At 39.3% G+C, this 13592-nt stretch overlaps 1 pseudogene; it reads left to right on the top strand.

Annotated features, from left to right (window-relative positions):
- Positions 1 to 2900: 2900 nt before the first annotated feature.
- LOC137943599 (uncharacterized) overlaps positions 2901 to 13592 on the top strand; it is a 38964-nt pseudogene continuing 28272 nt past the window's right edge.

Here is a 13592-nt window from a genome sequence, read left to right as displayed (position 1 = left end):
TTTAACATTCTTTTGAGCTTCTCAATTTTCTGAAACTTTGCTTTGTCCCCATTTGTTTTTGCAAATTCATTCGTGTTTATTAAAATTCAATTCCGCCAGGGGACTCTTTTAGGGAAGCGGTTCCTCCGTGGTGATGGTGATGGTGATGGTGATGGTCAAGAAGATAGTTTGGCACCATTAGGCTACCCTTTACAGAAAGCCTTTTTGCTCCATATTTATTTTAATTTGAAAAGTTGTTGGGAGTTACTAGGTCACCAAACGAAGAGATATCTTTCGGTGAAATATGAACGTTCTTTCCGGTTTAGATCAGTTGAAATGACATGAAATAAGCCTATTGTCATGTAAGAAAAAGTATGCTAGCAAATTACACTATAGAACATGAAAAAACACTATACAAATGAATTCAACATTGCTAAACATGAGAGAACATCTACTCAGTGGATCTGATTCTAGTGGAGCCAAGATTCTATTTGGCGAAGCTAAATGGATTGGCATAGCTAAATTGAATCAAGTAGAGCAAACTTACCATTTAAAACTTGGGTATTTTTATTAAAACGAGTATTTTTAATTAAAACTTGGGTATGCTGAAAAACTTATCATCGCTAAAAATGAATATAGTGGAGCCTAAGTTTCTATTTGCAAAGGCCAATGGTATCTAGAGGAGTTAAATTGAATCAAGTAGAGCTAAAATGAGTCTAGTGGATACCCAAGTTTTGAAAAGAAAAAAAGCTCAGGTTCTATCAAGATTTGGATATCATTCTGAACTTGGGTAGTTTTATTAACAAGTTGGGTATCCATTAGGAACTTGGTATTTTTATTAAGAACTTGGGTACCCTTTTAGAAGTTGGGTATTTTTAATTTATACTAATTTTTCTTGTTTTAATGTTAAAAAAAGTATAAATATAAAATAAATTTATAATTTATAATAAATTAATCAACTTCGATGAAATTTGAATTTTGCCAACAATAACATGTAATTCTCGACAAAATTTGAATTACATTGCTATAATTACCATACAATTCATAAAAAGTATTTTATTTGAATGTTATTATGTTTGGAAAAAATTAATTTTGCCATCTGTAACCTATAATTCTCGATGAAATTTGAATTTGTTTGAAGATTGACCACGAAGGTCAATCTACGACCAACTCAACATAAGGCGTTAATTAGGCTCTACAACTTAATACAAGATATTGGCTTAACTACTCCCTCTTAATCTTTACCTCTCTCTAATGTTTTATTTTTTCGTCGATTTTCATTAAGCCTTCTGTCTGTTATTTAAATTACCAAAGAGACTTGATTATTTTGTAACATTTATTTCTACTTATTGGTGGTGGTTTAAGGCTCTATTATCTAGTGAATGAGGTAATTTCAACAGTTACGTTTTTAGATGAGCAAGAAATTGAATGGTACAACACCCTAGGTCATTCACCCTTGTCAATGTTATAGACTCTCATTACTTCTTTACATTTTGTCACACATTTTTCTTGTGACTTTTGAGAATTAAGTTAACATTATAGAAGTGTGTTTCCTTCTCATTGTGATAAGGCATGTTTTGTCATTTTTTTTAATTCATTTCAATTTATGGGAACCAATATAAATTTCTAATATTACTAAGTCTCATTACTTCATTATAGTTATGGATGATTATAGTAGGGTTACTTGGTTGTTGTTACTGAAAGACCATTTTGAGGTACTTGATATTTTCATATCATTTTAAGCCATGGTTTTAACTCAATTTCATAAAAAGTGTTGGAAGACACCTCGAAGTGGCATCAATGTAAATATTTTCTCCTTTTCTAAGCTTGTAGCCCTAAGAGCATTGTCGTCATTGTAAACTACCTTCTACAACTAAAAATAAAGACTGAAGGCATGGGGTAGATCATTAAGTCTCCCCTCTCCTCTCTCAAATTCATCCTTAGAATTGTTTCCTCTCCCAAGTTCTCTGTCGTTCCATCTCTCTAGCCAAGTTCCCTCTTATTTCTCTCTTCTCCTTTCTTTTCTTGCTTTTCTCCCTCTCCTCTTTCACTACCTTGGTCAAGGACTTTGCCATGGGATCCTAAATTCAACATGGTATCAGACCAATGGATTTAGGATACCCATGTCAAGATGAAAATCCGAAAGGCTTTATTGATCAAGCTTCACGTAGAGTTCTTCTTATTGATGAAGCAATTTGTTATGATCCTGGATTAAGTGTTTGGCTTTCCGCTACCTACCAGGTCAGTCTTTTGGGTAGTATTGGCTAGGTGCTTAACATTTAGTATCAGAGCCACTACTTACGTTGTGAGTTCGAATCTAGGAGGGGGCAACCTAGTGGTGTCGCTAGAATGGGCCACCGTGGACATCAACACATAACGAAGGAGCTTGTTGAGCATTGACTCGTAAGATCTTGAGGGCAAGAAGCTCATTCTCGAAGGGGTGAGTGATGTTATGATTCTGGGTTAAGTGTTTGGCTTTCCACTACCTACCAGGCCAGTCTTTTGGATAGTATTGTGTTATGAACTCCATAGCATCACGAGTTATCCACAGGCATAGGAATTAAATTATGTCAATTTACTTTTAATGTAATTTCATTTGGTTTGGTTTACTTTGGTTTGGTTTAGATGTAATGTGGCGTGAACCACTTGACCTATGGGTCACTTTTTTAATTCCGTCCTCAACCATATTTAGGGGGACGTCAAGGGAAGGAGAAAGCAAGTTTTGAGAAAATTAGAGTAAACAAGTCACATTCTCCCTCAAAGGTCTAGGTCGGATTCTCCCTCTGAGGTCCAGGTCAAGCTTCCTTCAAAGCTCCATCATTCTATTTGATTTCCATCATTCCACGTTCCAGAAACAAGAATCCTCTTCTAGCGTGAGAACAACTATGGAGGGAAGAGGGGAAAGAAGGGTGACTCGATCCATGGCTCGGGAAGAACCTAACATCTTGGGATCAGACAGGTCTACCCTTGGGGATTCCTCTTCCCATGAGGATTTGAGGCAATTAGTTGAAGATAATCAGCAGAGGACAAACCTTCAGGCTCAATCCTTGGAAGAAGTGCATCAGACAACCTCTGACCTACGTGAGGCCATAAAATCCATGGATGATGCCATCCAAGCTCTCCTCCGGCGACAAGACGACAATGGTACACGAGCACAACCACCGGCAGCCTACTCTCCACCGGCCAACCACCATCAATTCCGTCCACCACCTCCCCCACAACCACCAATGTGTCATCACAATCCCCATCTGGGGCCTGTCGCTCAGGGACCAAATACCGTTCCCAGGTATTTAAAACTTGACTTTCCTACGTATGATGGGTCTAAGGACCCCTTGATTTGGTTAGCCAAGTGTGATCAGTTCTTTTATCATAAAAAAACACCTGCGGATGAGAAATTTTATTTGGCCGCCTATCACATGCTCGATGAAGTGCTTCTATGGTACCACCAATTCCGAAATGACCAATTGGTTCAGGATTGGCAACCTTTAGGCAGTCTTGCATGATGAGATTTGGTCCTCCAGCTAGTAGCAATCCATTGGGCGAATTAATCAATTACAAACAAACTGGATCACTAGAGGTATACCAAAAGACCATCCAGGAAAGGTTAGCCCGAGCAAACCAGTTTGTCAGTCACACCCAGTATGTTCATATTTTTACTGCGGGTTTGACAAAAGCTTTGAGACTGGAAGTTGAATTACATGGTCCTACAGATTTGGACCACGCGATGAATTTAGCCAGGTCAATTGAGCACAAGAAGAGTGTTCTAAAGGAGTCACTGGTCAGAAAACCATCTTGGCCAGGAAGGCCCAATGCCACTACGCCAACCCCTTATTATGGACCTCCACGTTCTGGAGCCAGTGCAGCCCCACGACCAAACAACTCTAACTCTAACTTGGCTCCACCTGCTCCTTACTTCAAAAACCTGAACAGACAAGAAATGGATCAGAGAAAGGCCAAGGGCCTTAGTTTTAACTTTGATGAACAATATGTATGTGGGAGGATGGTGATGACATACTACCAGAGGAGGAGTTTGTGGAGATAGACCAAGAGGGTCCAGAGATTTCCCTTCATGTCATGACTGGTCTACGTAGTTCTAGTACCATGCAGATTAAAGCCCAGTTACATCATCTATAGTTACTGGCTTTAGTTGACTCGGGTAGTACACATAATTTCATCAGTCAGCGGCAGAACAACTTGGGTTAGTAGTCGAGCAACAGACTGGCCTTTCTGTATCAGTAGCCAATGGGGATAAAATTACTAGTGTGGGCATATCTCCAACCACACACTTTGATATTGAGGGACACACATTTATTGCAGATTTTCTGGTGATTCCACTTTCAGGATTCGATTTGGTACTGGGAATTAAATGGCTACAACTGTTGGGGCCAATACTATGAGATTTTCAAGCTCTGACCATGTACTTTACAGAGAACCACCGTCAGATTATATTGCTTGGCACCCAAGCACCAATGCCCTCACACTACAGGTTGTTCAGGTCCATACCACAACCAACTGTAAGTTATCTCAATTACTTATAAACTTTGAGGATATCTTTCAGGACCCTACTGCTTTACCGCCAATTAGGCATTGTGATCACCGTATCCGTTTGAAAACGGGCACTGAGCCTGCAGTGGTGCGTCCTTATCGTTACCCCCACTTACAGAAGGATGAGATTGAAAGGCAGTGCCAGAAGATGCTAGCCCAGGGTATTATCCAGCCCAGCAGGTCTCCTTTTTTCTCACTGGTATTACTGGTCCGCAAGCATGATAAGTCATGGAGGTTTTGTGTGGATTACAGGCAACTCAATGCGCATACCATTAAAGATAAAGCTCCCATCCCAGTGGTGGATGAGTTGCTAGATGAGCTACATGGAGCTACTATTTTTACCAAACTCGATTTGAAATCTGGCTATCATCAAATCTGAGTTCACCCATTAGATGTGGAGAAAACAACGTTTTGTACGCATCACAGCCATTTTGAGTTCCTTGTAATGCCATTTGGTCTCTCAAATGCACCTTCCACCTTCCAGGCCCTCATGAATGAGGTATTTTCCTCTCTCTTGAGGAAATACGTTTTGGTATTTTTTGACAATATTTTGGTCTATAGCAACAGTTGGGAAGAGCATCTTTAGCTCCTTCACCAGGTATTTTCTCTTATCCGTCACATCATTTGGTTTTAAATCAGTCCAAATGATCTATGGGAACTTCAGAAGTGGCATACTTGGGCCACGTTATTTCAGTAGTTGGGTTGAAAGTAGACCAGAGTAAGATACAAGTCGTCACAGATTGACCTCCTCCTACATCCATTATAGCCTTAAAGGGATTTTTGGTCCTAGCTGGGTATTACAGAAAATTTATTCGCAGCTATGGCCAAATTGCAGCTCCGCTCAACAACCTACTGAAGAAAAATGCCTTTACTTGGTCAGAGACAGCGGCTCATTCCTTTCAGCAGTTGAAAGAGGCCTTATCATCCGCCCCAGTTTTGCAGCTACCCGAATTTGATGAGTCATTTATTGTGGAATGTGAAGCTTTGGGGGGTGGTATTGGTGCAGTGTTACACCAACAGGGACACCCGATTACTTATTTTAGCCGCCAACTTGGCCAACACCACCAATGTTGGTAGCTTATGAGAGGGAATTGATCGGATTAGCAAAAGCTATACAGCATTGGCGGCCTTATCTCTGGGAACGCCCATTTCTGATTTGTACTGATCATTACAGCCTCAAGTATTTGTTTGAGCAGCGCCTCACTACCTCACTGCAACAACATTGGTTAAGTAAACTTATGGGGTTTGACTTTACTGTAGAATATAAACCTGGGAGTTTGAATGTAGGGATTGATGCTTTATCTCGTCGGGACATTTTAGAGCCGCAATTACATGCCATAAATCAGCCCAGAGCTCTCTTGTTGGATTCTATACGGGAAGAGGCACAACAATACCCAAAAATTATAGCTTTATATCATGAGATCCAGCAGGGGACAGCAACAACCCATTGGAAGGTTAAGGACAATCTGGTCCTCTACAAAAATAGAATCTTTCTACACCATACGTCCCCACTGATTCATAGCATTTTAGCCTCCTTCCATGACAGTACACATGAGGGCCGAAAAAAAACATATTTCTGGATTAGTCGGGAATTTTATTGGAGGGGCATGAAGCGCAGTATAGCCGATTATGTGGCGGCTTGTCAGATTTGTCAACGGAATAAAGCTGAATCATTAAGTCCAACTGGGTTGCTCCAACCACTTCAGCTGCCGTCAGAGGTCTAGTATGATATTTCTATGGACTTCATAGATGGACTTCCCTCTTCGTCAGGCAAATCCGTTATCTTTGTAGTGGTTGATCGTTTCCCTCTGGTGCATCCTTACACTGCAGCTCAGGTCTCTCATCTCTTTATGGATAATATTGTCCGCTTACATGGGATGCCTAATTCCATTACCAGTGACAGGGATGCCATCTTTACCAATACATTCTGGAAAGAACTATTCAAGCTGTAGGACACAACGTTAGCATTCTCTTCAGCCTACCATCCGTAGACTGATGGTCAGACAGAGGTCGTCAACAAAACAATTGAAATGTATCTTCGTTGTTTCATGGGGGACTCACCTAAAAGGTGGGTTAAGTGGCTCGCCTGGGCTGAATTCTGTTACAACACCTCCTACCATAGCGCACTTGGCACAACCTAATTCAAGGTAGTATATGGTAGAGACCCGCCCAACCTTTTATCATATGAATCGGGTGCCTCTAAGGTCACCACTTTGGACCAAGCATTAGCCAAAAGAGACACATTCATCACTGAGGTACGCACTCATCTCTAGGAGGCTCAGCATTCTATGAAAATATATTACGACAAGAAGCACCGAAAAGTCTTCTTTTCTCTAGGAGATTATGTATGGCTGCGTCTCCAACACTATAGGCAGCTATCGCTGACAGCCTCCAAACGCCACAAGCTCTCTCCGAAGTATTATGGTCCCTTTCAGGTTATGGACCACATTGGTACAGTTGCCTACTGCTTGCAGCTTCTGCCAGAGGCTAGGATTCACAATGTGTTTCATGTCTCCCAACTGAAGGCCTTCCAAGGTGATTCTCCCTTGTTGTACACACCTCTGTCCCTACTACATGAGGGACGTGTCCTTTCTACTCCAGCACAAGTATTACAGGCTCCCCGCATTCAGGGTGATTGGGAGATCCTAGTGCAATGGATTGATGTTGATCCCAGTGACACGACATGGGAGCCATTAGCTGCGTTCTGCACCCTCTACCCCTACTTCGAGCTTGAGTACAAGCTCTTTCTCTAGGAGGGGGTGATGTTATGGACTCCATTGCATCACGAGTTATCCACAGGCATAGGAATTAAATTATGTCAATTTACGTTTAATGTAATTTCATTTGGTTTGGTTTAGTTGTAACGTGGCGTGACCCACTTGACCTATGGGTCACTTGTATAATTCCGTCCTCAACCCTAATTAGGGGGACGTCAAGGAAAGGAGAAATCAAGTAATGAGAAAATTAGAGTAAACAGGTCAGATTCTCCCTCAGAGGTCTAGGTCGGATTCTCCCTCTGAGGTCTAGGTCGAGCTTCCTTCAAAGCTCCATCATTCTACTTGATTTCCATCATTCCACATTCCAGAAACAAGAATCCTCTTCCAGCGTCAAGAACAACCATGGAGGGAAGAGAGAAAAGAAGGGTGACTCGATCCATGGCTCGGGAAGAACCTAACATATTGACTAGGTGTTTAACACAGTTTTCTCTTGAAGCTACTCTAAGAGAGTTTTTTCTTATGAGATTATTGTTGATAGTTCTTTATCTCTATAAGATAGTTTATGGATGATTTTCTTGTCTAATCTGAATGAGAAGGTAGTGATTATATTCTTGGTTTTTAAAGTGGCTTGTCCATGGTGATTATGCTCGATTTTTATTCCCCATGCAAAATCGATTGTGTTATTACTCTCTTGCATATTCTGCTGATGTTTGTGGCTGGAATTTTTATATGAATCAAGGTTCACTATATATGTTATTGGTATCAAAGTCTATTATGAGTTAAGCTTGCTGTTCTACCATTTTTAAGTTATTATATCGGTTAATTTGCTGCTCCTCTTGACTCTTCCCAAAGAACTTGCCAAAAGATTGTTTGAGAGGGTGCCGAGAAGGATTTTTTTATAAGGTTGCTGGTCTTTGAAATGGTTTTTTGGTATTTCATTGGGTGTCTTATCCTCTTTGGTATCATACCTAAAAGGCTTGAGGGAAAAATAAAAAAAAGGGGGGCAAAGAAGGCATGCGCATAATTAGAGAAGGGAAGTTTACTTCTTTTGGTATCATACCTAAAAGGTTTGAGGGAAAAAGAAAAAAAAGGGGGGCAAAAAAGGCATGATTCTATCATCCAAACCTTGCGCATAATTAGAGAAGGGAAGTTTACTTCTTAAAGCCATCCAAAAATTGTTTGTTTTAAGAAAAGAAAGTGTCACTATTTTGGTTGATTTGGAGCTTTTGTTTATTAAAATATTCAATGGTATTTGTTCCTTAATCAATTTAAGGAAAGAAGAAGAAGAAATTGTGCTATTTTGTAAGGTGGCGCATTTGATAAAGAAGGCAAGTTTCCCTCTTTGAAAGATTTGATTTGATTTCAAATTTGGATTCTGATTTGATTCAAGTTTAATTCCAGATTTTATTTTATTTGAAATAATCTCCTAATTGATGAAGATTTAATCCTTTTAATCGGTGTGATCAACATGTGATTAGTCTCTCATTCTTGTTTTAGTGCTTGTTTAAAACAGGATAGTAACTTACCTATTCTCTCTCGGTTGAAGACCCTTCTCCAATCCGATTTTGAGTTCATGTATGATAAAAGTATGAGATCTATCATCTATGATACATCACTTGGACAAGTTGAGATATTTGATGCATACTATTTGAGTTCAAGTTGCTCCTCTCTTGTCAAATTGATTCATATATTTGCATCAGTTTGCTTCGCAACCTACTTGTTGGATTTCAATATTGCACATAAGAAGTTGTTTACTTATTGATTATAATGGCTGAAGACTATATGAGAAGAATAGTGATCTTTTTAAAATTACCACCATTCCCATGAGAGAGTTACCTAATTATCTGAGTTGGGCCTAATCAGTTAAGAAGTTTCTCATTACTCGAGACCTCTTAGGTCAATTAACCATACCAACTCCACCCATTGATGAAGAAGACAGTTCTCATGTGAAATGGCTCAAGAATGACACCTTAGTCATTAGTTGGCTTATTAATAGCATGGAGGAGTATGTGGCCAACAATGTTGTTCACCTTGAAACTGCAAAATAAATTTGAGACACTTGTGTTAAGTTGTACTCTAGTAAAAAAAACTTACAGAAGTTGTATGATGTGTTCCAAATCATGCTCAATAAAAAGCAAGGGGACAACATGACTCCATTTAGAGGAATGATTCAAGAGTGGAAGATTGATTAGCTCTACTCTACTGACATCTTTATTCAAGAAAAGCAATGGGAAGCCTTAGCAGCTGATATTTTCTGTCAGACATCAAGCCATATCTTGAAGTGGTTAAAACTCAAACTTCTCAACTTCTCTGCACTTCCATCATTTGATGACATCAGTGCAACATTACTTCGTATGCTAGATCCTTCCTCCACCTCTCATACTGAAGTATCATCTTCTATGTACTCAGGAATAGGGCCACATCTTCTACCATTCGAGGATGCAATGCAAATTATAGAGAAGGTTGAGCAAGAGCTAATCAAATTGCCTCTGGTTCTTCACAGTTAGAAAACTAGGTCTGGACTCATTGTGGTGAATTGAACCATCTCGTAGATACCTATTGCAAGCTTCATGCAAACCAAAGTGGGTCACTACCAATCCAACCTCTTTTAAAATGAGAAAAATGCAAATTGATCAGAGTCACAAAGAGGCAAGAAGACTATCACCGATGATGATTATGAACACTTCCAGAAGATGAAAACTCCGATGACATGCCCTCCATCTTTTCCTATATCTTAAACTATTTTTGTGACCACCACAGTCTCATATATGATTTCTGCCACTTCCTCCTCTTTATCCTGGATCATCGACTTAGGGGCCTCCGAGCATCTTACAGGTAAAAGAGTCTTTTACATTCCATATCTCCATGTCTACCAAACAAGTTTGTTACCATAGCTGATGGATCCCACACCAAAGTTCTTAGAAAAGGATCCACCTTAATCACACCATTACTTCCGCTTACTGATGTCTTATTTGTCCTCAATTTCCCTTAAATTTATTATCTATTAGCCAGTTAACAAAACAGTTTAAATTGTTCCATCACCTTTTCACCTTTTTTTAGTGTTTTTCAAGATCTAACAACAAAGTAGGTGATTTTTGGAGGTTTTAAACAAGAAGGCCTATATTACTTAAACTTGCTTCCAGTCACTGCAGTTTCCACTTCTTAGCCAAAGGCAAGATTATGGCACAACCAGTTTGGTCATCCATCAACAACATCACTTCAAAACTTATTTCCATCTTTGAAAACTTTATCAAATTTAAATTATGAAGTATGTCAATTAAGCAAACACCAAAAGACAACATATTCTCCTTGAACTAAACTTAAAGGTGTTGCTCCCATTTCATTAATTCATTTAGATGTATGGGGACCCTTAAGTGTCTCAAACATATCTCAAGTTAATTACTTTGTCACTTTTGTTAATGACTTCACTTGAGTCACATGACTATTTCTGTTCAAAGAATGGTTTGAATTTTTTTCCATATTTAAGTCTTTTCTTGCCATGGTGTCTACTCAGTTTGGAAAAAAAATATAAGTGTTTCGGCCAGATAATGCGCAAGAGTACCTATCTCATGAATTTTAATCCTTTTGTCGGGATAATGGCATTATGCATCAAACATAATGTGCCTACACCCCTTAACAAAATGGCTTAGCCGAATGGAAAAATCAACATCTCCTCGAGGTAGCCCGAGGCAGCCCGAGGCCTAGTCTACTCTATGAAGGTGCCCTACTTTTATTGGCCTCATGCCATTCTTACATCATGCTTCCTTATTAATAGGCTGCCATCTTCAGTACTTAGCCATAAATTCCCATACTCATTGTTATTTCCAGCTGAAGACCCGTTCTTCCTTCCTTTGAAGGTATTTGGTTGCATAAGTTTTGTTCATGTTTCATCCCCTCAAATGCGTAAGCTTGAGTCTAAGTCTCGTAAGTGTATTTTTTTGCGTTATACTCATACCCAACAAGGTTGTGTTTGTTATAATCCATCTCTTCGGAAGTTAATTATTTCTAGGGATCTCACCTTTTTAAGAACACATCTTTTTATTCTTCAAAAGATGCTCCTTAGGGTCTTTCATCGGTTCAGATTGCTCTAAAGCCTATTGTTCCACTTGATGCGGATCTACTATCGACCCCTAAAGCCTCAACCGACACGACACATGTGGAGTTTGAGAATCCCTTTGAGGTAAGCTCATCTTCCCCTATTGTATTTGGCCCACAATTTGATACTCGACCCATAGCTCTACAGAATGAGCCTCTGACTTGCACTAGGCCCTCCACTTCTCATCCTATATCTAATTTTGTTTCTTACCATTGGTTATCCTCTTCATGTTGTCAGTTTCTTGCATCTATTTCTTCCATCTCTATTCCACAGTCATATCAAGAGGCTCTACAACATCCCGGATGGAAGACAACCATGGAAGAAGAAATGCATGCCTTATATGATAATTAGACTTGGGCCCTTAGTTCCTCTTCCTTCTGACAAGAAACACGTGGGCTATAATGGGTTTTCACTATCAAGCACAATCTTGATGGTTCTGTTGCTCACTTCAATGCCCGATTCATTGCCAAAGGGTACACTCAGGGTTATGGAGTAAATTATGAGTAAACATTCTTCCCAGTGGCTAAATTAAATTCGATACACATCTTATTATCTCTAGCCACTAATTCCTCTTGGCCGGTATATCAATTGGATGTAAAATATTTCTTCTTGAATGGGGACATTAAAGAAGAGATATATATGCATCAACCACCTAGTTTTGTTGTTGATGGCGAGTCAGTTTGCAAATTGAGGAAGTCTTTATATGGGCTTAAATAGTCTCCTTGGACATGGTTTGAAAAATTTAGCCAAGCAATGTTACGGTTTGGATTAAGAAGGTTCTCAATAGATCATTTTGTCTTTGCCAAGAATACCTTAAATGGAAAAGTATTACTAGTAGTTTATGTGGATGATATTGTCATAACTGGCAGTGATGCAGACAACATAAAAGAAGTCAAAGAGAAGATATGCAAAGAATTTAAAATGAATGATCTTGAACTTCTAAAATATTTTTTGGGTATTGAGGCAATCCAGTCAAAACATGGAATTATATTATCTCAAAGAAAGTGTGTTTTAGATCTACTAGTGGACACAAGGATGACGGGGTGTCGACCAGCAGACATCCCTATGGATGACAACACCTTATGTGTAAGGTCTGGAGAAGATGTTGATATAGGTAAATATCAGAGGCTTGTGGAAAAGCCCGTTTACCTCACAATGACTAGACTAGATATATCATATGCAGTAAGTGTGGTGACTCAGTATATGCACAAAACACTTACCCATTGGAAAACCTTTGAGAATACTAAGATATTTATGTCGAATTTATAGAAAGAGAAATACTTCATTGACTTCATTAACTTATTATAATCAGAGTACATGAACCTTTATTTATAATAGAGGAAGGTAGTAGAGTCCAATTACAATAAAACTACCTTTGTCCCAATTACACCCAAACTCTAACACTTAAAGATAAGTCCTAGCATAATTAAATAACTAAATATAGATAAAAGACAAACATAACTCAAGCTAGAACTCTTCTAGGAGTGACCATAAGATAAAGATGCCTTTGTGACTTATTCTAGATCTTCCAACTTATGTGATAAGGATTCTAGCTTATGGTAATCATGGTGGGTCCTACTTCTTATGTACTTGGGCTCATCTTATAATACTCTTAGATATGTGAGCCCTCCTTGGTCGTGTGGAGGGGTGGATTCGAACCGAGCGGCTCGAGTTCGGCTCGATTTGATTTGGTATCTCTTGAGCTCGAGATCCAAAATTGGCTCATTTGAGTTAACGAGCCGAGCTTGACTGAATCAAAGTTCCGCTCGAAAGCACGCGAGCCGACTCATTCATGGGCGATTCGCGGGATCGTGGGGGGAGGGACGTCCGCTACTCTGGCCACCTCTGTCGTCGTCGGCCGCTACATCCCCTTCGATTTCTTCGCCTCCTCTGTTTCCATTACCGCCACCTCCATCATTGCCGACGACAAGTGCTCGCCGGCGCCACGCCTTCGCTCCCAGTCATCTTGGCAAAAAACAGAGAATAGTTAGAGTTTCCTAAATTGGGAGAAATATTTCTCCCTCCGAAGTCGATTTCACACGTGCGAAATAATAAACAAAGAAAAAAAAACTCTTTGTCCCTTCCTTATAGCTCTTGAAGAAATTGAAAAGATATTTGAGTAGAAATACGTTTCTAGAGACTATTAGTGGTTTTTTCAATAAATGTTGAAAAGACATTTTTAGTAGAAATATAGGGACCATTACTGCCTCATATTTTTTTATAATATTTTTCTAATTATAAATTCTTGTTAAAAA

This window comes from Aristolochia californica, unplaced genomic scaffold, assembly GCF_029961685.1.
Source record: "Aristolochia californica isolate CCGP_79_NKW_82.1479 unplaced genomic scaffold, dmAriCali1.0.hap1 SCAF_11, whole genome shotgun sequence".
Classification (NCBI taxonomy): domain Eukaryota; kingdom Viridiplantae; phylum Streptophyta; class Magnoliopsida; order Piperales; family Aristolochiaceae; genus Aristolochia; species Aristolochia californica.
The sequence above is the reverse complement of the archived record's forward strand: the minus strand, read 5'-3'. Positions and strand labels throughout refer to the sequence as shown.